The 26,243-nt window shown below is 38.8% G+C and overlaps 1 non-coding gene across 1 annotated transcript; it reads right to left on the bottom strand.

The window, feature by feature from the left end:
- Positions 1–23,071: 23,071 nt before the first annotated feature.
- On the bottom strand, positions 23,072–23,178 carry LOC111914774 (small nucleolar RNA R71). The gene has a single exon (XR_002857932.1). It is a non-coding gene; the product is annotated as a small nucleolar RNA R71 (small nucleolar RNA).
- Positions 23,179–26,243: the final 3,065 nt, after the last annotated feature.

The following is a 26,243-nucleotide window of genomic DNA, read 5'->3' on the forward strand; positions in this document are numbered from 1 at the left end:
AGTTCATACCCCTATATTTTCATGCTTTTGTAAGTTTTTTTTTTAATTTTTTTTTTGGGGGGGGGGGGAATACAAGTTAAAACACCAAGAACACAACTAAATTCTTCTAACAGCTTTCATCAGAAAAGTTGGGCTCCATTCACGGACTGTTTGGATTAGCTTAAACATTTTAGTTTTCAAACATGTTTTAGGTTCTAGTAGTTCCAGTTCTTAGCATTAAAATGGCTACTTGCACATCCCCATACGATTTTTCTACAATTTATGGTTATTTTTATAAAATTGTCTATCATTTCAAGAACCAATTCGGACCAGTCTGTGATTATGGACTCTTTGCCACATGTTGGAGATCACTAAAAATCATGGGAAAATTTATAAAAAAAACTAGACTCAATTTCCAAACTCTCAGAATTTACGGATTTTCATTTGGACGTTTGATGATTTTTCTACAAATTTTCTAAGAACAGTAACAGAAAATGTTATCCACAGAAAAATGCTATCAATTTCATTTCACCTTGTAACATGTTGAGCAAGGTGTATATCTTTATGTGAATATATGTTATTGCAAAATATGACATTTTGTCTTAGTATATAGACATGCATCATTTAACAATTGGATTTTTATATATAGAACAGAGGAAATAACAAATTGTTATAAGCAAAGTACATCCATTACATACAAACATTTGGATAAACTATGTTAACTATAGTTTATGTACATTAGTACTACTACCCTTGTTTTGATAAACTATAATAGGTATAGTTTATGATACATTACATAACACACTCATTACAAAAAGGGTACATTTATACAAAAAGGGATTTTCGTTACATTTCACGTAAATTCTTTAACGACTTTTGTGAGACATTCGCTTCACATTACCAATAAGTCCTGTATTGTAACCAGAGTCTCCTGGAGGGAGAGCGTGATAGTTGTATATAGATCTATATTGGGTTTGACAAACCCACGCCTTAGCTGCATGTGTGACAACCCAAGTTTGTTCCGTTACATTTCCCCGTTACCGTTAACGGAATATTCCATTTTTGTAAAAAGTTTCGTTAATTAGAGGTCGCCAATTTAATAAATATTTCATTTATTTATGTCGTTAAGTCGTGATAAAAGAAATAAAAACTCATAATACACATTTCCATTTAGTTGGAAAAGTTAGTTTTTATTATTACGACCACTAAATCGGGTGCGACCAAAAGCCCCGTTAAACGACAGTATTGGGTAGAATATCACTGAGCTCCAACTCCCACCCATATATAAGGGGGAGTAAGCTCCATTTGAGCCTCTTCCACCCTCTCTCTATATACTCTCTCTCTAGACTCGTTTTCGACCCGAATCCGCAACCAAACGCTTCCAAATCGTAAGTCCACTTACCCTAGCTTGTTCTAAACATTATGACTCGTGATTATAGCTTAAAATTCGACCATTTAAGCTGTTGAAAAGGAGTTCACGGCCTAAGATCCTCCTTAGGCCGTAAACACCTTAATTGAGGCCAAAAAGACCCAAACTTGTCCCTAAAAGCTTGGAAATAAATTGAGGAAATAGCCTAGGAGTGTTTGCTCATCAAAACATAAATTTTTAGGGCATAAAGGAGAGTTTACGGCCCAAGCACATGCTTAGGCCGTAAACACCTCTAAACCTTGTCAAAATGCCCCAAACACACCCCTAAACCACCCTTAGGCTTAATACATGAATTAGGGGCTTGCTATTTCGGGTTTAGAACATTTAAACTCAATGAAATGAAGGGATAAAAGGAGTTTACGGCCCAGACATGTGTCAAGGCCGTAAACACCCTTAATGATGCCAAAGTGTTGGTTTTTATTCCCCAAATGGCCTTAGACTATTACTCTAAAATGCTAGGAAGGTATTAAGGGCTTAAAACTTCACTTAACTCATGGCATAGGAGTTCACAGCCGTGAACTCCCTTAGGGATGGTTCATGGGCCGTAAACTCCCTAATGATGCCTTTAAAAGCCCTAAACTCATTCATGCCTCTTGGATTTGGACCCAGCAAAATTCCACTAACAAGATAGAGCCTTAAAAACACACTAGAACCCCTCACCATGAGTTTACGGCCGTAAACTCATGGGGGTTGTCCCTGGGCCGTAAACTAAGTGTAGGGAGTTTACACTCGGAGAGTAAACTCCATCCCTAAGCCATTCACACCCTTAGATGTTACCCGGGACACCCAAACGCTTAACCAAAGTGTTTTCCGCTCCTTAGAGTGCATATACTTGTTTAATTGGTATATAATATACTAATTATATGTGAACATATGTTATCATATGTTAAACAGGTCTCTAAGTGTGTCCAAGTCCTTACTTGACACCGAGCACCCAACCGGCGCCTTTTGTCGGATCCACTTACACCAGGTGAGTTCATACCCCTGAATGAACCTTTTAATGTTTTTACATGTTTTATAGGGGGAGGGGGGAATACAAGTTAAACATGCCAGTTATCATATCAATCACATGTGATTGATAACCCGCATGCACAAGATTTTACCACACTGTACACTGTTTTACCGAGTAGGATACTATGATGGTTTCAAAAAGGTTTTCATTTGTTTCAAAACTCTTACTTATACTATTTTATCTAAATTCATTTTAAACTGGTTTATAAAGGTTCAAAGGATTTATAAAGCTTTTCAAACTTATTTTACCAAGAATACCAAATGTGATTTTCCCTGAGTATAAAGGTTTTTTTCCAAGGTTTTCATCAAAGTTCCCTTTCACGACGTATACTTTTACTTGTTAGTTACTGCTGCTTCGCTTATACTTATTTAAAAACTCCTACTTGATAACGTATTTCTTTCGTGATACGCTTATACCGGTTATTGTCTCTATATCGCTTATACTTCTAGTCACTTATGCTTGTTAGACGCTTTTACTTCACCAATTGTCGTTCCCACTTCGTAATACACCTATACTTGGTACACTTATACTTCACGACTCGGATATTCCACTATACGCTTATACTTCACGACTCGGTTATTTCACTGTACACTGATACTTCACAAGTCGGTTAATCCACTATACACTTATACTTCACGATATGATTCCACTTGATACACACTCAAGCGTAGTTAGATGTATGCCTGTGCTTGTATAGATGCATATAAATAATGATTAAATGACTTAGGAAGGCTTGTCCGCCCTATTTCCTTTTCTTCGTTGAGATGTGGTCTGGTGGGATCGGATGTCCATCCGAAGGTCGTTTGATTCATTAGTTATATAGTATGTACACAATCATAGACATATAGGTTTACTTTAGTCAATTCAGTTATGAGTCTCTACCTCTAGTTCAGTACTTACATTAGAAACCCACTATTTGGAAGTCTCTACCCACTATTTGGGATGTATCTTCAGGACATGACCTTCTCCGTCGTCTAGTTGGTAACCAGAGTCTCCTGTAGGGAGAGTGGACATTGTGTGTATAGATCTATACGGGATTGACACCCCTGCACCCTGACTGCTAGCTACAGTCCACGGCCTACCAAGCCAAGGGGTGACAAATGTCATATTTTATAGACGCTTGTAGGGCGTCTAGAACTCTAGTCAGTATGGTTACGAGTATCCTGGGTTACCTTATAATTCATGGTCTTAAGGTAACGGTATTTCACCGGCAAATTACATTGTATGCTGGTAACTCATTTTTAGAGTCACACTGTTTTGACCTTGCAAGATGTATCTTTCATTTGATACTGTCTGCGGTCCGTATTCTCTATTTTGACCTTGCAAGATGTATCTTTCATTTCATACTGTATGCGGTCTGTATTCTCTGTTTTTACCTTGCAAGATGTATCTTTCATTTGATATTGTCTGCGGTCGGTATTCACCGTTTTAGACCTTACCATCTGTACCTTTCATTTGGTACCTTCTGGGGTCTGTGTCTTCTTTTGTTAGACTGAACCAGGTGTGTCGTTCGTTCGATACTCTCCTGGAGTCTATGATTCCTTTGCCTTAGTCAGCAGTCCTCACTGCTGAGGCATATGTATTTCTCTGACTTCTCTTGCTTTCTTGAATAATCAAATTCCGTATTTTGATATCGATAGCGATTAAGGGAAAACTACTTTCTACCACCTAATTCTGACCAGTCTTGGTAGAAGAATGCTTTTTAATTAGAAAATATAGGATTTTCTGGAAAGGACTCTATTTCACTGTATACTTGAAAAACTACCACTTATATAAAGTTACTTGATTAAAATGTCACTAAATGCTTATGAACTCACCAGCATTTGTAAAAATGCTGATACTCGCTTTTCAAATAACTTGTATTCTTAGGTCAGCTTTAGACAGGTACATCCCAGGAGCTGTTGATGAAGATAGCTTAGTACCACGCCGTACTTATTCTATTACCTGTATTACTTTGTTGTATTGTAATGTAAATCATATAAAACTATTACTATTAATGCAATGTTTTGTTGTACTTTGATTACTATAATGCATGTGTTGTGATACTTGACATAACGTCATCCACCCCGAAACATTTCCACCGCTCCGGTTTTGGGGTGTGACAGCATGCAACAGCTAGATTGGCAGGTCTGAGGTGACAAATGTCATAACGTTTCGGACGCCTGAAGAACGTCGTTTCAGGCCAACTAGGTCATAGTATGGTTATAATAAATCACATTAAGTGTTAACAAACATAGAATTTACGGCGATTTCATTGAAGTCAAACAAGTTTATGTCGATTTAAACTTGCATTGTTTTACTATAAATATGACAAATTATTTGTACATTCCGGTCTTTGGGTTTTAAGACTACATTTACACATTAAGGAAAATATTGGATTTTCTGAAACGGACACTACTTTTACAAGAAAAGATTTTCATAACTACATACAAAAACTTATGAACTCACCAACCTTTGTGTTGACACTTTTTCAAACAACTTGTATTCTCAGGAAACCACTAAACAGGTAACCAAGTGCTTTTGAGGATGGGACGTTAAGGCGTCAAACATTTGACATTTTTGTCAACATATTGTCATTGATTTGGAAACATGTAATTCATACAATGATGTAACTCTTTCAATTTTATATATGTTGGTTGTGTTTACTTTAATCACTATTGCAATTGTTGTTATGATACAATACATGAATTCCTCCACCCCCGGACGTTTCCGCCATCCTTGGTTTGGGGGTGTGACAGGTGTGGGGTGTCACCCCCGTATAGATCTATACACAAACTCCTGCTTTCCCTCCAGAAAAAACTGGTTATAACTACAGGCTACGATTGTACACTCAAAGGTGCCAACCGACAGTTCTCAGTAGATCCTTAATCGAAAATTTACACGGAAAAGAAAAAAGAACACATATGAAACTCATTCCTAGGCCCAATAAATATGTAAGTGGACCACTAAGGCCCACTATACATGTCCATTATTTCTAGTCTCAAAGGAATATGAATGTCAATCCTAATCCCAATATACATGTAAAAGAACACTAAGTCCCACTAAACATGTATATTATTTCCAGACCCAATAAGGATATGAATATCGTTTTTAATCTGTTTGTTATTGTTTTGTTTATTTTAGCTTGATTATTTACAAAATTGATATAAAAAGCCCACTTTTTATAAAAATGACGGTCTTGGCCCAATAAGCCACAAAGTTTTCAATTAAGGCCCAATTATAGTAAAAATAACACTTTAGCCAACATTTGTTCAAAACTTGTGTTTTTGACTAGTTTATGGTAAAAATAACATTTTAAATTCATTTGGTTGTCAAAAATATCATTTTTGGCTTGATTTTTGTGAAATACACATTTTTCTGGTTTTTGGCTTTTCTGACCTAGTTGTTGGAAAATTTGTAGAAAAATCATCGTAAACCGAAATTTGGATCCGTAAATTGTGGAAGTTTGGAAATTTTGTCTACTTTGTTCACAATTTTTCTCATAATTTTAGTTGGCCTCTAACATGTGTGAAATTGCTCACCTTCACAGGTTGGCCCGAAATTATTTCAAATCTGATAGGCAGTTTTGTAAAATTCGCCAAAAATAGTAGAAAATTCGTATGAAAACGTGAGAGTAGTAATTTTAAAGGTAATAACCTGAAAGTTTTTCATGTAAAACAGTTTTGAAAAATATTACAATTAAGGAGGTCAAAATAGTTCGAGATTGGACTAAAACTTTTCTGTCAAGGGCTGATTTTTTAGTTTAAGTTTTCTAAGTTTCTTCACAACACATATTTTTGCTATTTTAAGTGGATAAATCCCAGATATACAAGTTTAAATGTATTATATGTGAGGAAACATACTTTTCTCAAGGTTTATATGAAGATCCAAATGATAAACTTCATTTTCAAGTAAAGATCTAAAAGTTAAACACATAAACATGCATATATACATAGATCTAACACAAAAGCACTTGTATTCTCCCCCAAAAACATTATAAAACCGAAAACAAGGGGGTATCAAGCTCACCATGGGGGTTTTCAAAGTGTAGAAGGAGATGAAGAAGAAACTTTGAGTCTATATTGAACAACTTGGAGGGATCTTGAAAATATGGGTGTGCTAAGGTCCAAAATCACGAAAATGAAGTTGTAAGAGGAAAGGTCTTAGAATAGGCTTGAAATATAACATCTAGAGATGAACATGGACTTACCAAGTTATGATACTTGAAGGAAATCTTGAGGATGGCACCACCACCCACGAATTTTTGAGAGAAATGAAGGAGGATTCTTGAGATTATGTGTGGGAAGTGAGAGTTTTTTGTGTGTGTGGTTGCTCTAGATGTGGCCGAAAGATAAGAGGGAGGAGGGAAAAGGAATGGAGGTGTTGATTTATGTAGAGATGATAGGATGGTTACCTTAAGATATGTTGGATTTTACCTAGATATTTGATGTACAAAAATGAGGTGTCATGCCTTATTATCCAATCTTAATCTCCTTTTTTTATTAAACCATTCCCTAATCGAGCCCTAGAGGTGTTCTCGGACCAAGATTGGCCCAATATGGTAGGTTTCGATTTGGCTTGGCCCAATGAAGGTTTTCGGCCCATTGGGCCCTCTTTATTGGGTTTACAGCTCAAGAATGATAAAGGAATTAGGTTTACGGCTCAATAAGGTTCAAGAAGGTTGTTTACGCCTTAATCTAATTTTTTGTCAGTTATGACAGCTATGAAGTGTGTACTTTTCGTAAACCGATCAACGACCACCCAAATCATGTCGTGACCATTCTTCGTTCTGGGTAGTTTAGTCACAAAATCCATGGTGATGCATTCCCATTTACCCATGGGTACAGGTACATGTTCTAAACTCCCATACAGTTTCTGATGTTGTGCCTTGACTCTTGCACATGTCACACACTTGGCCACATACTTTGCAGCATCGCGCTTCACCGTCGGCCACCAATAATAGGGTTTTAGATCCCTATACATTTTAGTGCTACTGGGATGAATCGAGTACATGGTCTTGTGAGTTTCTTCCATCATAAGATCTCATATTCCTCCCGTCTTAGGTACCCAAATTCGGTCTTGGAATACCTTCAGTCCTTTACTGTTTATACGAAACACTAACGTTTTGCTCAAACGTTCTCCCTTTCGGTCATTCTTCTCTAAATCTTCTTCTTGAGCTTTCTTTATACTCTCCACAATTTTCGAGACAACTTCAATTATTAATGCTCTTGGCCTTTTCCTTTCAAGGCTTACTTTCTGACTGAGAGCATCAGCGACAACATTGGCTTTACCTGGGTGATAAAGTATCTCACAGTCGTAGTCCTTGAGTAATTCCAGCCAACGTCGTTGCCTCATATTTAGTTCTTTTTGATTAAAAAATATTACAGACTCTTATGATCAGTGAAAAGTTTGCGCTTCGTGCCATAGAGGTAATGCATCCATATCTTTAGACCAAAAACTACCGTTGCCAACCCCAAATCATGAGTGGGGTGGTTCTTTTCATGCTCCTTCAGTTGTCTTGATGCATATGCTATCACTTTATCCCGCTGGGTTAGAACACAACCTAACCCAACTCCTGATGCATCGCTATAGACTGCAAAGTCTTCAACTCCTTCGGGTAAAGAAAGAATTGGTGCTTCACATAATTTCTTCTTTAACTTCTCAATGGCTTCCTTATGCTTTTCACTCCAAGTATAAGTAGCTCCTTTGTGGGTCAAAGTTGTCAATGGAGCAACTATCGAACAAAAGCCTTGGATAAACCTTCGGTAATATCCAGCTAATCCCAAAAAGCTTTGGATCTCCGTGGGACTTTTTGGTTGTTCCCACTTCATTACAGCTTCAATATTTGCTGGATCAACCATTATTCCATCTTGGTTAACCACATGACCCAAGAATTAGACTTCCTGAATCCAAAAATCACATTTGGAGAACTTAGCATACAGCTTCTCCTTTTTCAATACTTCTAACACTTCTCGCAAGTGTTTACCATGCTCCTCCTGGCTTTTCGAGTAAATCAGAATGTCATCTATAAACACTATCACAGATTTATTGAGGAATGGTTTACAAACCCTATTCATCAAATCCATGAAGGCTGTTGGAGCATTGGTTAGTCCAAATGACATAACCAAAAACTCGTAGTGTCCATATCTTGTTCTAATGTAGTATTCTCATTATCCTGCTCTCTCACCTTTAGCTGCTAATATCCTGACCTAAGATCAATCTTCGAGAAATAACTCGAACCTTGCAACTGATCAAACAGGTCATCAATCCTTGGCAATGGGTACTTGCTCTTTATTGTTGCCTTGTTCAGCTCTCTGTAATCTATACACATTCTCATGCTCCCATCTTTCTTCTTTACGACTAACACTAGAGCTCCCCAAGGTGATGAACTAGGTCTAATGAAACCTTTGTCCAATAACTCCTGAAGTTGTGTCATCAGCTCCTTCATCTCTGTCGGTGCTAATCAATATGGTGCCTTTGCTATTGGAGTGGTTCCTGAAAACAAGTCTATTCAAAACTCTACTTGTCTATTAGGGGGTAATATGGAAAGGTCTTCGGGAAAGACTTCCGGAAAGTCACACACCACTGGTATCTCCTGCACATCCTTCTTTTCCTTTTTAGCATCAATCACAAATGCTAGATATGATGTATATCCCTTGGCCAAACACTTTTTGGCTTTCATTGTGGAGATGATTCCAGACCTCACTCTGCATTTGTCCCCATACACCATAAATGACTCTATCCCTTACGGATTTACTTTAACTATCTTCTTACTACATAATATTTCGGCATCATTGGCGCTAAGCCAATCCATCCCCAGCACGATGTCAAAACCATTCAACTCAATAGGCAATAATTCCTCGTGGAACTTATTCCCATTTAATTTTATGAATATGTTTTCATGCGATGGCTAAAAGGTATAAACTTGCCACTAGCAACCTCGAATATTAAAGCATTATCTAGTCTATCAACAGCCAAAGGTAGTTTTCTACCAAATTCATGCGAAATAAAGGAGTAGTTGGCTCCAGAATCAAACAAAATTTGGGCAGGAAATTCGTTTACGAGAAAGGTACCTGAAGCGACATCAACTCCTTCTTTCGCAACTTCAAGTGTCATTTGGAAGGCTCTGGCTTTTGTCTTTGGTGGGAGATTGGGCCTTGCTTCCCCTTTCTTCTTTGGGCAGTCCCTCGAGAGGTGCTCCTCCTCACCACACCCATAACAGACTTTCTTATTGAGGGTGCATTCATTGGCATTCTGCCTAAGCTTTCCACATTTAAAACATATGACCTCTTCACCACATTTCCCATGGTGCTTCTTCTTACATTTGTCGCACCATTTGGCTTCTGCTCCTCCTCCTCCCGGACCAGACTTCGAGAATCTGATTTTCTTGTTGGATTTTGAGGATCCGTCAAACTTCCTTTTCTCACCAACCTCTGTCCTCTCCAAACCCTTCTCCATGATCTGGGTCTCAACATTCTTAGCAGCCCAGATGGTGGCTTTCAATGTGGTTGCTTGCTTAACCGTTGGACCAAAATTCGCTGGTAAACCATGTTCAAACCTATTGACCTTAGAGAGTTCAGTTGGAACTAGGTATGGAATAAGCTTCATCTTTTCTGTGAAACTAGCAGTGTATTCCGTAACACTCATTTTTCCTTTCTTCAAATTTTGAAACTCATTATTGATTTCCAGAAGATCCTGCTCAGAGCAGTATTGCAATTTTAGTTGTACCACAAAGTCCTCCCAAGACATCTTGCTAGCTTCTCCTTTAGGCATCGAATCAACTAGTAACTTCCACCAACTCAATACACCAGATTTTAATAGAGGAATTGCAAGTGCGGTCTTCTGTTTGTTGCTGCACTCACAACTTTCAAACATTGTCTCCATTTCGGAGATCCAATTTATAACTTCCACAGGTGTCGGACTTCTGGATAGACACAGTGGTTTGGATGCCATGAAATCTTTGTATTTGCGTCCACGTCCATGACCTCCTCCATCCTGTTTGTTACGTCTAACTATCAATGGGTTGGCTTGACCAACAGTCCCACTATAGTTCCCTACTTCTGATTGCCCTTCATTCAAATCAGGTTGTTCAACAGGGACCATAGTTTCTTCCTTATTCTGTTGCAGTAATCGCCTTGTCTCCTCCATTTGGCGATCCAACATCATCTGCATCATCGCTTGTACCCCAGCCATCGTCATTGGCTCAGGTGCAACTCCAGCAACAGGTACTTGCTGAATCACTGGGGGTTAATTCCTATTTCCGTTTGCGTTTCCAACTCCACTTCTAGTTCTTTCCGTTCTTGATCTATACACCGAATAAGGTGAATTTAGATCTTTATTCACTATAGACTCTGAAATGTTTACATGTTAGTTCTAATATCGTATCCATACGCTTAGAATCCTACACATATAAGGTTTCCAGATTCGGTCGGAAACAGACCATAGATCCGAACAAAGAACGACATATATAGTAAACATATAGCATTTATCACATAAAAGCATTTTAGGCAACTTTCCTAAAATATACTAGTGCTCGTGTCTTAAATATGGTAGACACTTATCTCACAATCATCACTTAGCATTCTAAGTTTAAGTCTAGAAATCCTACAAATTCCTAGTTCGCTTAAATTAATGCTCTGATACCAACTGTGACATCCCCAATCATGGTCATAAAAGACCGATTTAGTTTATGCTTTTATAATAAAATCAGAGTAATCCTTTAATTAAAAGTGTTAAGGAATTTGTTCCCAAAACAAAACAGGATAAAAATTTATCAAAGCATTTCTTAAAGAAATGTATTTTCATTATATATATATATATATATATATATATATATATATATATATATATATATATATATATATATATATATATATATATATCAAAACCTCGGGATGTCATGTTCTGGCATAGAACAAAAGCATAAACAGTACATTATAAGCCTTACAACAGTTATTAACAACTACTGGCCTATAATCCATAAATCCCTCATCATCATCCAAATTATGTTGTGGGTGTACTAACTATAAAACAGAAAGTTGAGTGGGTCAGGCTTGGGAGCCTGGTGAGCATATAGGGTTTTCAACCCACAAATAATAATAAATTTATTAATTTCATCGACCAACAATAAATTTATTGATGTCATCAACCAACAATAACCCTGATTACCCATTCCCATTATCCTCACTTTACATCCCTAAACACCTACACAAGGGACCTAGTATAAGGATTTTATCATCGTGATGGAGTTTACTGCTAAGGGGATTCCTCAACCGTATATGTCCGTAAGGCAACCATGAGGGGGATGGTGTACACCGGTGAACATCAAGCCCACAAACACCTATAGGTTGTGAGCCTGCCAACGTTCCACTAGACTGTCTAGAAGAGTATGTGGTCGTCATCCATACTCTGCTAGATGATTGGAACACCAACAACATTGAGGCCTCTCATCATTTTATCACACACCAACTATTTCATTTACCCATGTTATACCCAACATATTTGTAGATAATATATATATATATATATATATATATATATATATATATATATATAATTTAAATCATTTTAAAACTTGTATAAAACATTCATTCAACAACCATCTTAAATAAACAATCAATATATATACACATTGCACGTATTTATATAAAATACTTCATATCTATGTGTAAGATGAAAGTGACTATACACTCACTTGATAAGATGATAATCGGGCAGCACTTCGTTTCTTAAAACGATCGTTTCCAATAAAACTGGGGGATTTAATGAAAAATCAGGCCCTGCAAGGGTGGAGCTTCAAAACCAAAAAGATAAATTTTTCTGGGTCTTCGAGTACTTCGGGACGTATTTTGGGTGATGGAAATGATACCAGGGCTTCGGGGAAAGTTGAGATGAAAGAGATATTGAATTTAAGGTGAAAAAGGGCAATTTTCTAAAATATACCCAGGAGGTCTCGCAGCCTCTATATATAGTTGCGTGCTTCAGATCCGAAGCTGGGAGATGAAGACACGCGGCGTAGATGTGAGGCTCGGATAACAGGTGGCTCGGTTAGGACGGAGGCACGCGTCCGAGTTCGGATGCTACAGCGCAACGCCATGCATCGGAAGGGGAGAGGGCCACGGCTTCGGTCGAATCCGATAGCAACGTGTGTCAAATTCTCGGTTGCACAGGACATTGACGTCGGACACGCGGCATGCTCGGAGCAAGGTGACGTGGCCGGTCCGGATGAGGTTTATCCATGCGAAAATTTTCGGAAATTGTGCCAAAATCTTCTAAAATCCATGACTTTCGCGTACGAGCTCCGCTTTTGACGTTCTTTATATGCACGTGTAGGAGAGAATATATTCTAACAGACCGGGACAGGAAAATCCGTTAAAAATTCATAACTTCTTCATCCGACATCCGTTTTTGTCAGACTTTTTACCGTTGTACTACTATTGATGAGACCTTAGATTCTCGTTTAGGTTGTGTCGGCTAAAATCACTCGATCTTTATTTCGAGTTTTTAGCTATCTAGTGTTATACCGAAACTTAGAAAAATCATAACTTCCTCATACGAAGTCAGATTTTAACGTTCTTTTTATCAAAATTCTCGGTTTAACGAATACTACGACTGTTGTTTAGATTGCTAAGACTAAAAAGTACTTTATCGTAAATTCACTTTTTACATCACACAACGTCGTGCCGGTTTTGTCGCGAAACTTCAACAGGTCATAACTTCTTCGTTATAACTCGGATTTTGTTATTCATTTATACCTTCGGAATCCTTGTTTCGGCCACTACAACTTGCTTAACAAATATTGGCTTTATCCAATATTTATTTTTCGACGCTTATTTTTATCCTTAATTCATTAATCATATTAATTAAGCAAATAAGCACATAATTTACATAATATTCACATAATTCCTCTTTATTACTTCAAAATGAGTTATAAAGGTTGACCTAGACTATTACACCATCATTAATGCTTTAGCCCAGAAACATGAGCGTTTCATCGGGCCGGTAATCCGAGAGAACCTAAGACCAGCCCGGTACTTACAAGGCCGGGCATGAAGAAACTATAGCCTCTAATGAACAAACCTAAGCTCAAGTAACCATGCACAAATCTCAAAACCATATCTCAGGAAACATGCACAAAAGAGGATATGGAGCAATAAAATAATAAAAGGACAAAAGGCATGAGTGCTTACAAAACGGATAATAAATGAAGAACCGAACCGAACTGTAAACCCTCGGAACCTCGAAAAACCTATAAATGCCTTAGAGACATGATAACTACGTATGGGCAAAAGAGAAGCAAGAAACATCACGCACAATACTATAGCACCTGTGATATTCTCAATCTAACTTAGACATCAGAGAGCAATACCAGGGTTCAACCCTAGGTATGGATATATGACCTAGTGTCTATCCATCTTATGCAGAGTGGATTCTCGGATGTTTATTAGACAACGATCAATCAGAGATAAAGTTAAACATGCACTTGGAGTTCTCCATAACAACATTGGCGCCATTTGTATTGTAAGGGTGTTAAAGTGGCAAACCACAGAGACACCCAATAAAGATTTTAAGACTAAGGCAGCATAAGCATGGCAACATGGAACATGGTCAACTTAAAAAAAAAAGCTCTCTTGGGTGCAGAAGAAAGCAATGTTGAATGTTTATACAATATGTTTAAATAAGGAACAAAGCATGTCTCCTATCACCAAGGGGACGAGCCTATACTTATATATGAGCACATATACGATATAGGTATCCACATGATATATTGTGATAATGGCAGTTCAACCGAAATCATGTATGACCATAGTTTCTCATAGTTACCAGAGCAAACATGGAAGAAGAAGAAATGACCGATAGGACACTTAACAAGCTTCACGAGACACTCTGTGTAGACAAAAAGAATCTTGTCCGTTCTGATAAACTTAATGTTAGGTCCAGTTTAGTGTTGCGTCTTTGGGCTCGTTAGCTAGTCCAAGTTTTGTCTCCGGTATGGGCCTGTCCATCCGTGAGTTTCGTATAGGGTTTATTATATAAAGATGCTTGCATGCATTCTGGAGCGTAATGTTCTGATAGAGATTTCATAGTGTACACGTTCTTATCATCTGTAACCCTAGAATCCTCGACAGCGGAAGTTCTTTATCAAGCTCTGCTGAGGATTGAGTTAATTGAATCATTCAACTCTTTCAGATCCATACTTGTGTTTTTGTTTAACTGTTATTGTTTTCATTATTTGCCTGTTTTAAAGATCTAATCGATCAAAGAGTTTTATAAACTCATCAATTGGTATCAGAGCAGGAGGCTGTGTAATTCATACACATCTCTTTTGTGAAAGAAGCGATTAGGGTTATTCCGCATTAACTGATATTTATTGAGCCGTCACTCCATAATTGACGTATCTCTTTATTTATTCGTTTGCCCTAATATTACATATTACAAGTCTGATCTTTCAAACAAGTTAAACGATCAGGCATGGATGATTCTCAATCTAATCCTATCAACATCTCAAACAGTATTGGATCAACGACGAAGATTCCTAGTCTATACACCCAGGATTACGAAGTTTGGGCTCATCATTTTGAAGACTATGTCACCGGATCTGAAGATAATGGGTATCTTATTTGGGAAGCCATTGTGTCTGGACCATTTGCTCACTCAGGAACATCCAAGATCATTAAAACTCAGAAAGAATATAATGATCTGTTAAAAGATGTAAAAGACGTTGCTCAAGACGAAAAGGAGAAGTTTCAGTGCAACATCAAAGCATTGAGACTGATCCGATTCGCTCTTCAATTTGACACGTTTAGGTTGGTGAGCTCCTACAGTACCGCTAAAGAAATATGGGATAGGTTGCAAGAGCTGTATTCCACAGATGAAGATTTAGAGCACTTTATTCAGACGTTGCTTTTGTCTGAGTTTGGAGAATTCAAGCAAAATTCTGATGAGACCGTCACACAGACGTTTGATCGCTTCAATCATCTTCTTAGCAAGATGATCAAACATGATATCGAAAGGAAGCTGATTGAACAGAAGGTCACCTTTTTGAATGGCCTAAGATCTGAATGGAGAGTTGTCGTTTCTATAGTTAAAGCTCATGAGCAGTTCAAGTCATATTCATTGGCTAAACTAGTGGGGATTCTAAAATCCCAAGAAAAGATTGTCATGCAAGAGAAGAATGTGCTCTCAAGTTTGGGGTCCTTGGCACTCCTGTCCAAAAGCAAGAATGTAGTAGAAGATGAAGATCTGAACCTGGAGGACTACGATCTTACTTCAGAAGATTATGCTATGATGGTGTCCAATCCAAAAAGGTTCATCAAGAAGAGGTTTCCTACCAATAAGAACCGAAATTGGCAGGGAAGCTACAGTTCAGAAAAGGTAAGGGAGGAGCCGAAGACTGAGGAACCAAAGAAAGAGGAAAAGGTTGATGGAGATTTTGGTGTGAACTGCTACTACTGTGGAGGAAAGAACCGTTATGCCAAAGATTGTGTTCTGAAGAAAATGGCAGAGAAGGATGAGGAGAAAGATGAAGAGGCTGTCTTGTTGAAAAAGCTGGAAGAGATCAAGAGGAAGAAAGCTGCTACTAACCCTTCTATGAATGCTCTTATTGTACAGGGTTCGGCAGAGGATGACGAGTTCGGTGGCGTGCAGGTGTGGTCAACCGACTCCGAAGATGATGAGGTGAGAAAGCCTTCGCATGGAAAGGCGTATGTGGCAAGAGGTGGTGAAAGCGGCAGAAAATGTTTGATGGTGACTGACGTATCTCACATGAGGGGATACAATACAGATGGTGGAAATGAGGACACCAAGGAGCGAGAGGACTTATGCTTCACAGCAAAACCTCTCAGTGTGCAGATCAATGAGCTTGATGAATTGATGAAGAAGGTATAATCTCTTTTTATCTCGTTCAAAGTTCCACAGAAATCATATGAAAAGGAATTAAATAACCTAAATTCAAGAATCTCAAATCTGGATAGTTGTTTAACTCAAACACGGGTCACCAATTCTAACCTAACTGACCAAATAAGCATGGTGTCATCCAAGAGTGAGGAGCGAAGGATGTGGATTGAGCAGAAGGAATCGGAGCCGATTAAGTCTAAGGATGAAAACATTTATTTACAAAGAGACAATTTGAAACTTTTAAAACAAAGAAATGTTTTCTGTTTGATTGCTAAAAGACTTTATGCTAACATTACTCAATTGCATCTGAATTGTGAAATAGGGCAGAAAATACATCGCATGATTCTACCCTTCCTTGAGTTTAAGGAGGATGAAATCGATGCTAAGGCATACAACTGTGAAAGTGTTGTATCGTCTGATGATGTGAATCCCACTTACATGTATGGTCTGGACAAAATAGAATCTTTCATAAAGTCCAAAGACCATAAGGACATGCTGAAAAATCTTTTGGATGAAAACGATAAGCTGAAACTAAGGACCGAAACCATACAAAAATTCGACTCATTGAGTGCTAATTTAAGTTCAAAAAATAAAATTGATGTTGAAAACGCATCTGAACTTAATGAGGACGATGATATGAGTGAAATTTCTGTAGAGGATGTAGTCGACTGTTCTGAGTTTGTCAAGAGCGAACCCGAAAACCACAAAAATCTTATTTCTGAAAATTCTATGGAGTTCGCTCGTTTGTCCCAAAATAAGTCCCCGATTCTTGAAGAAAAGGTTGTTGTGTACCAAAAGGTGAGAACAACACCAAATCAGGTGTATAAGGTCACAGCAGTAACCGAGCATCAAACAGCCGAACTCACTGCCATAGTGAACGAAGATAACGCAGATGGCTGTGATGAGTTCTTTTGGTCTGCTCCTATAGATAATGCCGACGAAATAGTTGGTTTGTCAGAGCGAACGTCCTGGAAAACAAAAGGAAGATATGTACCAGAGCCGCTGAACAAGCCTGACAACTTTGACGTGCCAAGCACAAGTGGTACAAAAGAAATACATGTAGAAGAAGTCACTTCCACAAGTGAAACATCATCTGTGAAAGGTGAACCGACTGACAAGAAGCTGAAACAAAAGGCCAACATTCACAGACAGTCGAAACAAGTGAAAGATCAAAAGCAGCAAAGAAACCTAAGATACAAAAAGAATCTCTCTGAGCGAAAGCAGTTTTGGCGCTCTCAAAACAATCATTTCTCTTATCATGATAAAAATTCAAAGTCAGAGAAAAAGGCTTTCGGGCCACATGAGGAACATAACTGAAAGGACAGGTTCGGTTCAGAGAGCAACAACAACCGAAAGGACAGGTTCGGTCCCGAAAGCAATAGCTACCGAACGACCAGGTTCGGTCCCTCCAATGACCAAAAACAAAAGGGTCATATCGAACCGCAAATCAGAAGAAATTCCCATTCTAATTCTTCTAGTTCTCAATTCTCTTCTAAACCCAATTCTGTTCGTGCACAAAATTCTAAATCGTCAACGAACCTGAAGAAAAATCGAAGATTTCCTCTGTCCAGGAAGACCGAAAGCAGTCTAAAGCCCAAACACCAAAACCTGAAACCAAATCCACTGTTGCTAATCCTAACAAAATCAAAGTGTTTACCATTAAAAGAAAAGATGAAACAACATTAATAAAAAGAACATATCTTATTGATGTTTCTCTTACTATTCCTGTTCCTGTGAAAGGCTCACGTAGACCCAAGAAACTTTGGGTTCCTAAATCTGCTTAATTTTTGCAGGTTATAAGTGACGAGCAGTTCGACGAAGAATGGTACATTGACAGTGACTGCTCACGTCACATGACAGGGAGGAAGGAGGAGCTAAGGGAGTTTCGATCTCTTCGGAATGGTGGGAATGTCAAGTTCGGCAACAATTCTTATGGAACGATAAAGGGCTATGGGATGATAACCAATGGAGACTTCACAATAAGAAAGGTGGCGTATGTTGAAGGTCTACAGCATAATCTCATCAGTGTATCTCAACTGGTAGGAGGCACCGGTCTCAAAGTTTCATTTGATGATGAAGGTTCAGAAAAGGGTAATTCTCAAATCAGAACGCAAAGGCGAAATGTTTCCTCTCAATCTCAAACCAATCAAAGGAAATCCAGCTATATGCCTATTATCCAAAGCTCATTCTGACGAAAGCTGGTTGTGGCACCGAAGGCTCTGACATCTCAACTTCAAAGACATCAACAAGCTTGTCAAAGGAGGTCATGTTCGGGGTCTCCCATTGCTCAAGTTTGATCGAGAACATTTGTGTGCTGCGTGTGAAATGGGGAAGCAAAGTCGTCAAAGTCACCCATCCATTATAAACACAAAAGTTGTTGAACCACTTGAGTTGCTTCACATTGACTTGTGTGGTCCATCATCTATCGAAAGCATTGGCGGTAGCAAGTATATTCTTGTTATTGTTGATGATTTCTCACGTTTTACATGGGTATTCTTTCTGAAGCACAAATCTGAGGCTACTCCTAAGCTAAAGATGTTTATTAAGCAGGTTGAAGTGCAACTGAGAAAAGTCATTCGCAACATCAGGAGCGATAATGGACTGGAGTTCAAGAACAAAGAATTTGAAGACTTTTTGGCATATAAAGGAACCAGTCACAACTTCTCAGCTCCCTATACGCCTCAACAGAATGGAATTGTCAAAAGACGAAACCGATCCTTGTGTGAGGCGGCCCGAACGATGCTAAGTTTCGCTTCTCTTCCGTTATATTTATGGGCTGATGTTATTGCTGCAGCATGTTTCACACAGAACAGGTCTTATCTCAACAAGCATTTCTCTCTTACTCCTTATGAGATCATCAATAACAGGAAGCCGAACGTAAAGTTCTTCCATGTGTTCGGCTCACGATGCTTCATCTTCAACTCCAAAGAACATCGTAACAAGTTTGACGTTAAAGCTGATGAAGGAATTTTTATGGGATATTCTCTTACTTCAAAAGCTTACCGGGTCTTAAATAAGTGCTCTAGGAAGATCGAAGAAACATATTATGTGACTTTCGATGATAACTACATCAAAAAGCTAAAAGCTACTGAAGAAACAATTGGAGAGATTTTCACTCAAACAGGTCAAGTCACGGCCTCAACTGCTAATCTGTTCGATCAGTTTGTAGAATTATTCGATGAACCTGAGAAAGCTACTCTCTCGGAAGCCAAGGCAGCAGACAACAAAGTCGACCATCTGAAGCAAATTGTCGAAGATGTCGCCAAACGAATGGGTGAAGGAGAACAAGTTCCAAACGAACCTCCTGAGCAAGGTGCCTCAGTTGAGGGGGAGAATCCACCTTCTTCAAAACAACCGAGCTCACAAATTAAGGGGGAGAATTCTATTCCAGTTCCACCCGAAAGCTCAACTGCACCCGAAAGCCCTTCAGCACCCGAAAGCTCGACAACACCAGAAAGTCCTGTAGCACCAGAAAGTCCAGCTACACCTGAAAGCTCATCAGTCGAGGGGGAGAACTCTGATATGTTCTACGATGACGATAGTCAATATGAATTGGAATAAATGGTTAACGCTGAATTGGATCCATCGTATGATCCAAATTACCCTCCTCTTGTTAAATGGACCAGAGATCATCTTGTATCTCAAATAGTGGGTAATGTCTTTGAAAAGGTCCTCACCCGATCTTAGCTGAAGGCAAAGCAAACATCTCTATTCTCCAAAGTAGAGTTCTGCATGTATAATTCTTTCGTATCAAAAGTTGAACCGAAGACAGTAAATACGGCTCTTGATCATTCTGACTGGGTTTAAGCTATGCAAGATGAACTCAACGAGTTCGAAAGAAACAAAGTATGGCGCCTCATTCCAACTCCTAAAGATGCCTCAGTTGTTGGTCTCAAATGGGTGTTCAAAAATAAAATGGACAAGGAAGGCAATGTGATTCGAAACAAAGCTCGTCTCGTAGTGAAAGGATATTGTCAGGAAGAAGGAATCGATTATGAGGAAACTTTTGCTCTGGTAGCGAGGCTGGAATCTGTTCGAATATTTTTGGCATATGCTGCACACAAGAACTTCGAGGTCTACCAAATGGACGTGAAATGTGCCTTTCTGAATGGAGAACTTGAAGAAACGGTCTATGTGGAGCAACCTCCTGGTTTTGTCAATGAAAAGTACCCAAATCACTGTTATATTCTGGACAAGGCAGTTTACGATCTGAAACAAGCACCTAGGGCATGGTATGAAACGCTAACCAAGTTTTTAAAGATGTCAAAATTCAAACAAGGTTCGGTTGACCCAACCTTCTTTCGTAAGAAGGAAGGTAACCACCTTATGATTGTTCAAATCTATGTCAATGATATCATCTTTGGCTCAACGAATCCTAGCTTAACCGCTGAATTCAGAAAGCTGATGGAGACTAAATTTGAAATGAGCTCAATGGGTCCGATTAACTTTTTCCTTGGTTTAAATATTAGACAGGGACCCGAAGGCATCTTTATCAACCAGGAAGCATACACCAAGACTCTTCTTGCTAAATTCGGCATGATGGGAGACTCAAAGGTTAAAGTTCCAATGGCATTCGGCACCAAGCTCACACCATCCTTGGAAAAACCTGCAGTCGATATTACGCTATACCGACAAATGATTGTGTCTTTAATGTACCTTACTGCTAGCAGGCCTGATATAATGTTTTCAGTGTGTTATTGTGCTAGGTTTCAGGCGAATCCTCATGAACCACATATGCTTGCAGTGAAAAACATACTCCGGTATCTGAAACGAACTACCTCTCTCGGTTTATGGTATCCATCAAACTCAGGTTTCTTCGTTCAAGCCTACTCAGATGCAGACCTTGGAGGTTGTGGTTTAGACAGGAAAAGCACCACTGGAGGCTGCCAATTCCTAGACGGGAAGTTGGTTAGCTGGCAATCAAAGAAACAGACATGTGTTTCTCTGTCTACAGCCGAAGCAGAGTACATCGCAGCAGCTTCCTGTACATCTCAAGTTATTTGGATCCAAATCCAGCTCCGGGAATATGGACTCAATATGAAAAAGATCTCACTATATTGCGATTCAGAAAGTGCAATTAGGATCTGTCATAACCCAGTGCAACATTCCAAGACAAAGCATATAGCATTGAGGTATCACTTCATTAAAGATCATGTGGAAGATGGGAACATCGAAATTCACTTTGTTCGAACCACTGATCAACTGGCTGACATCTTCACCAAAGCTCTTCCTGAAGCATCTTTCAATAAAATTCGACAAGGACTAGGTATGATGGAATCAGAGTCAGTACCAAAAACTACTTGAGGTTAACTAAAGGACCAAATTAGTTAGCTATTACAAGTCTAAATTAACCCGAATAAATAATCTAGTGAATTAAATTAAATTAGACAACTGACCACTGTTTTAGTTAGTTTGTTCTCTAAGGATTAGTGCAGCAAACGTGAATCTAATCACTTGAATCGGTAGCCAATAGGAGAATTAATCCATTGCACTATTACCATAATATCAACCATAGGATCAATTGAGTTAAACTAAACAGAAGTTCCCTTCTTTATTGAATTTAGTTAAATCTTTGCTTTTCTAGTTTTTAGTCTAAGTAATAGTAGTAAGTTTCTAGTCTTGTAAAACTAGAGAAAACCCCCTTTTTATTATTTAAGTTTAGATAAAATTAGTTTTTAGATTGAATTTACCGTTCCCTGTGTTTGATACCCTACTTGCTTAGCTTTACCACAATTGATAGGTCCACTGCCTTTGTGTGCTTATTTTATAATTAAAAGTAGGATTAAAACTAGTTGAGTTTACATACATCAAGTTTTTGGCGCCGTTGCTGGGGAACGGTTCTAAATTAGCACTAATTTCTATTTTTATCGATCCTTTGTGTGAGATTTATCTTACACAAAGTTAATGCTTAGGAAATTTAGTAAATAAGTTAGGTTTTAATAACTATTGGTTTTTATTTTAGATTTGTCAATTTTCTGTTTTTGCCTTGAACTCGCCGAGTGCACTCAAAGCAACTCGGCGAGTCCATCGCTGATTCACAATTTTAGTTTTTATTTTATTTTTGTTCTTTTTACGCGTTTTTCTTGGTTTTTTGCAGTTGTTTCATGACCCGAGGATCTGAGACACCTTTAGTCCCTCCACTAGAAGACCCAGAATCCGCCCTAAGGAAGAGCAAGGGAAAATCCGTTGGAGAATCCGTTTCTTCAAAGAACTCGCCACTAAAGAATCTAAAATCCGTTTTCAGTACGAAGAAGAGCAGCAAACCAGCAGCTTCCAGCGCCTCTATAGCAATAGAAGACCCGATCAAAGAGGACACCGAGTACGAAACCGAAGGAGAAGAAGACCCCACTTTCGGGCATGAATCCAACTTTGACGATGAATTATCCATTATCATGGCTAACATCGACGAAGTCCCCATGGGGGAATGGAAGAAGAGGATGTGTGACGATACCGGTCTGGGACTTGTGCAACCCGCAATTCCCGCTACTGCTACTTTCGAGCTAAAGGGCCACATACTTGCTTAACTAAAGGAGATTCCTTTCTATGGAAAAGACCACGAAGATGCTTACAAGCACTTGGATGAAGTCAATGATGTGGCTGACTACTTTAATGTTCCAAATGTGCCACGCGAGACCCAGCTACTTCGTATGCTTCCAGTCACATTCAAGGGTGCTGCAAAGGATTGGCTCAAGTCACTTCCCCCCAGGTCGGTCACCACATGGGCTAAGATGAAAGAAGAATTTATTGACCACTTTTGCCCACCTTCTAAAATAGCCAAATTGAAGAAGGCCATTGCTAACTTTGAGCAACAAGCTGGAGAGTCACTATATGAAGCTTGGGAGAGGTACAAGAGCCTGCTAAGGAATTGCCCACACCATGACCTTAATAGCCAACAAGAAGTCTCCATCTTCTATGATGGAGTCAATCTCACAACAAGTCAGTTACTTGACTCGCAAGGCCCGCTCACAAAGAAGGCACCCCCAGTGATCAAGGAATTAATCGAAGAGTTCTCTAAGCATTCTAGAGAATACCATAACCCATGAAATGAAGTAAGTAGAGGGTTAGTGAACACGGTCAACGATGGCATGGCGGCGATGATGGCTAAACTAGACAGTTTAGATAGAAGAATGACGAAGATGGATCAAACAATCCATGCTATCCGGGTGGGTTGTGAAAATTGTAGGGGACCTCATTTAACTAAAGAGTGTGACTTGGATGAGAATGGAAACAAAAAGGCACAAGTTTTCTATTCAAGTGGCGATAGATACGATGAGACTTGGCGGAAACCCAAGAAGGAATGGCTTCCGTATGAAGAATACAGAAAGGCAAAGGAAGAGAAATACAAGCAGAAAGAGAGGGGTTTCTATCAAAAGGAAGAACCGGTGGTGGAAAAGAGAGCCGACTTAGAAAAAATGTTCACAAGATTTATAGCTGCTTCAGAAAAAAGACACAATGATCATGATGTTGCAATACAAGAGACCAGAACTATACTTAGGAATCAGCAAGCATTTATTCTGAACATTGAGAAACAGCTAGGACAACTAGCACATCAAGTGAACGAGAGAAGACCGGGTGAAATTCCAAGTAAAACCAAGAATAATCCAAGAATGGAGAATGTGAACGCTATAACATCTAGTTATGGGAAAATTTTCACTCCTCTGACCCCTGCACAGAAGATCTCAACTAAGGTGCGAGCAGAAAAGGAAGAAGAGTCGAGTTCTGCTAAACCCGACCCGACTCGCCGAGTCCCTCTAATGGACTCGACGAGTCCATGCCCTGATGACAAATTTGTTGTATCCTTAAAGCCTTACAGGCCTCCTTTGCCATTTCCAATTTGAGCCATACCTGATGAAAAGGTCAAAACATACAGAGCTTTCATGGAACATGTTAAAGCCCTTCAAGTCAACATTCCATTTGTTGAAACAATTCTTCAAACACCCAAATATTTAAACTTGCTTAAGGGCCTTTTTGCTGCTAGGAAAGATATGGCGGAAGTGGCGGAATTAGTATTGAATGAACTACCAGAAAAGAAGGGAGATTCGGGAAGCATCTCGATTCCTTGCCAATTTGGAAATATACTTGCTACTCAAGCGTTGACCGATTTGGGTGCAAGTATTAACTTAATGCCTTTTTCTTTCTTCAAGAAGCTGAATTTACCGGAGCCGAGGTTTATTAATATGAAGATCCATTTGGCGGATAAGACAATCATTCGTCCAAGAGGTGTTTGTGAAGATCTTCTCATAAAAGTGGACAAATTTGTATCCCCTGTGGACTTTGTAGTGCTGGATATGGAAGAAGACCCCAAAATTCCAATTATTTTGGGAAGACCATTTTTAAATACCGCATGCGCATTGATAGATGTATGCGAATCCACACTAACATTGAGGGTAGGAGATGAGTCAGCTGTGTTCAAAGCTATACTAGAGATTAAGCAAAAAGACACAAGAAAGGAAGAAGTTTCCTCCATTGATTTGGATGACGAAATACTACAAAAAGAACTTGCACTCCTACAAGAAGAAGATCCAAGTAAATTTCTACTATCTTCTGGAGGAAATGAAGATGTTGAAAAAGACTTAGAGGAGATAGAGAAGTTGCTAAAAGGAACTGATTCAGAAAACACAAAGGAATATGAGGAATTCGTACCGACTCGACGAGTCCAGGCGAAAATATCAGCAACTTGGGTTATCTTGATCTGCTTTGTACCAGTCCCTTGCCTGATTTGGACATGAAGATTTTTCCAAATTCTTTAGGAGATCGAGCAGCGGAAGGCGGAAGTGTTAAAGCGTATGGTGACTTCCAATATGTTCAAGTAGCTTGTCTCGATACAATGATGCAAGAAGATGAAGACATTCAACTCGACAAGGAGGCAAGTTTTAGGGAAGAGGGGAATGCAGCGGTTAGGAAAGATGATGTTGATAACCCATTCATTGAGTCACGTATAACCAAACCTCGAGCCCGAGTTTTTACAAACTATGAAGTAATGAAGTTTAATGAAGGCAAAGGACAAAAGAGGGTTCAACAGAATGGGGTGAAGAAGAAGAAGGTGGAGAAAAGGACCATGCATGCAATTGAAGAAGATGCCACACGGAAAAAGAGAGAAGAATTGAGACGGGCTTACAAGAGGAAGATACATGCCTATAAGATGAAGTATAAACCGCAAAAGATTAGGCGTGCATTCCCGATGCAGGAAAATGAAGAAACGTAGATGGGAAGGAGTCCAGCTAACGACTCCTTAAAAAGAAGCGCTTGGTGGGAGGCAACCCGTTATGAGAGTTTGCTTTCTTTTATCTTTCTCGTTTTTTTATTTATTTTCGTTTTTAGGATTTTCTTTTTCTGTTTTCATCTTCTAAATCATCAAACATGACTGCTTGAGAGTATGTATGGGCTGAGTGTGGGGTGGATTGAATTTTTTTATGAATACATCACAAAATGATATAATTTTTTGAAATGATTGCAAGTGACTCGCCGAGTCTGACCCTGACTCGACGAGTCTATTAAGATTCCAAACAAGTTTCAATTCGCGACTACACTCGCCGAGTCTGACCCTGACTCGACGAGTCGATTTTATTTACAGAAAAAAAAAATTAATAATTATACTTTTACATCTGGTAAAATTAGGGTTTTTACCCTAATGTGCTCACATTCCATTCATACTCGTCGTGCTACTCGTATTCTCTCTCAAGCTCTCATCAAGTTCTTCACTTTTTCTTCAAAATTATCGAATTCTATCAACCAAGGTACTTAATTTCTTCAATAATTCTGTTAAAGCCATGTTTTTAGATGTTATAAGGTATCATTTTTATAGAACACCCGTTTATGAAGTTTAGTGAATTTTTAGGGTTTTGATTTTGGATTAATTGTAGTGTTTTGGATGAATATTTTTGCTATAATACACCTTATGGACATCCCTGGACAAAACCCTTGGAAAAATTTTTGAGTTTTTATGGG

This window comes from Lactuca sativa, chromosome 4 (assembly GCF_002870075.4).
Source record: "Lactuca sativa cultivar Salinas chromosome 4, Lsat_Salinas_v11, whole genome shotgun sequence".
NCBI lineage: Eukaryota > Viridiplantae > Streptophyta > Magnoliopsida > Asterales > Asteraceae > Lactuca > Lactuca sativa.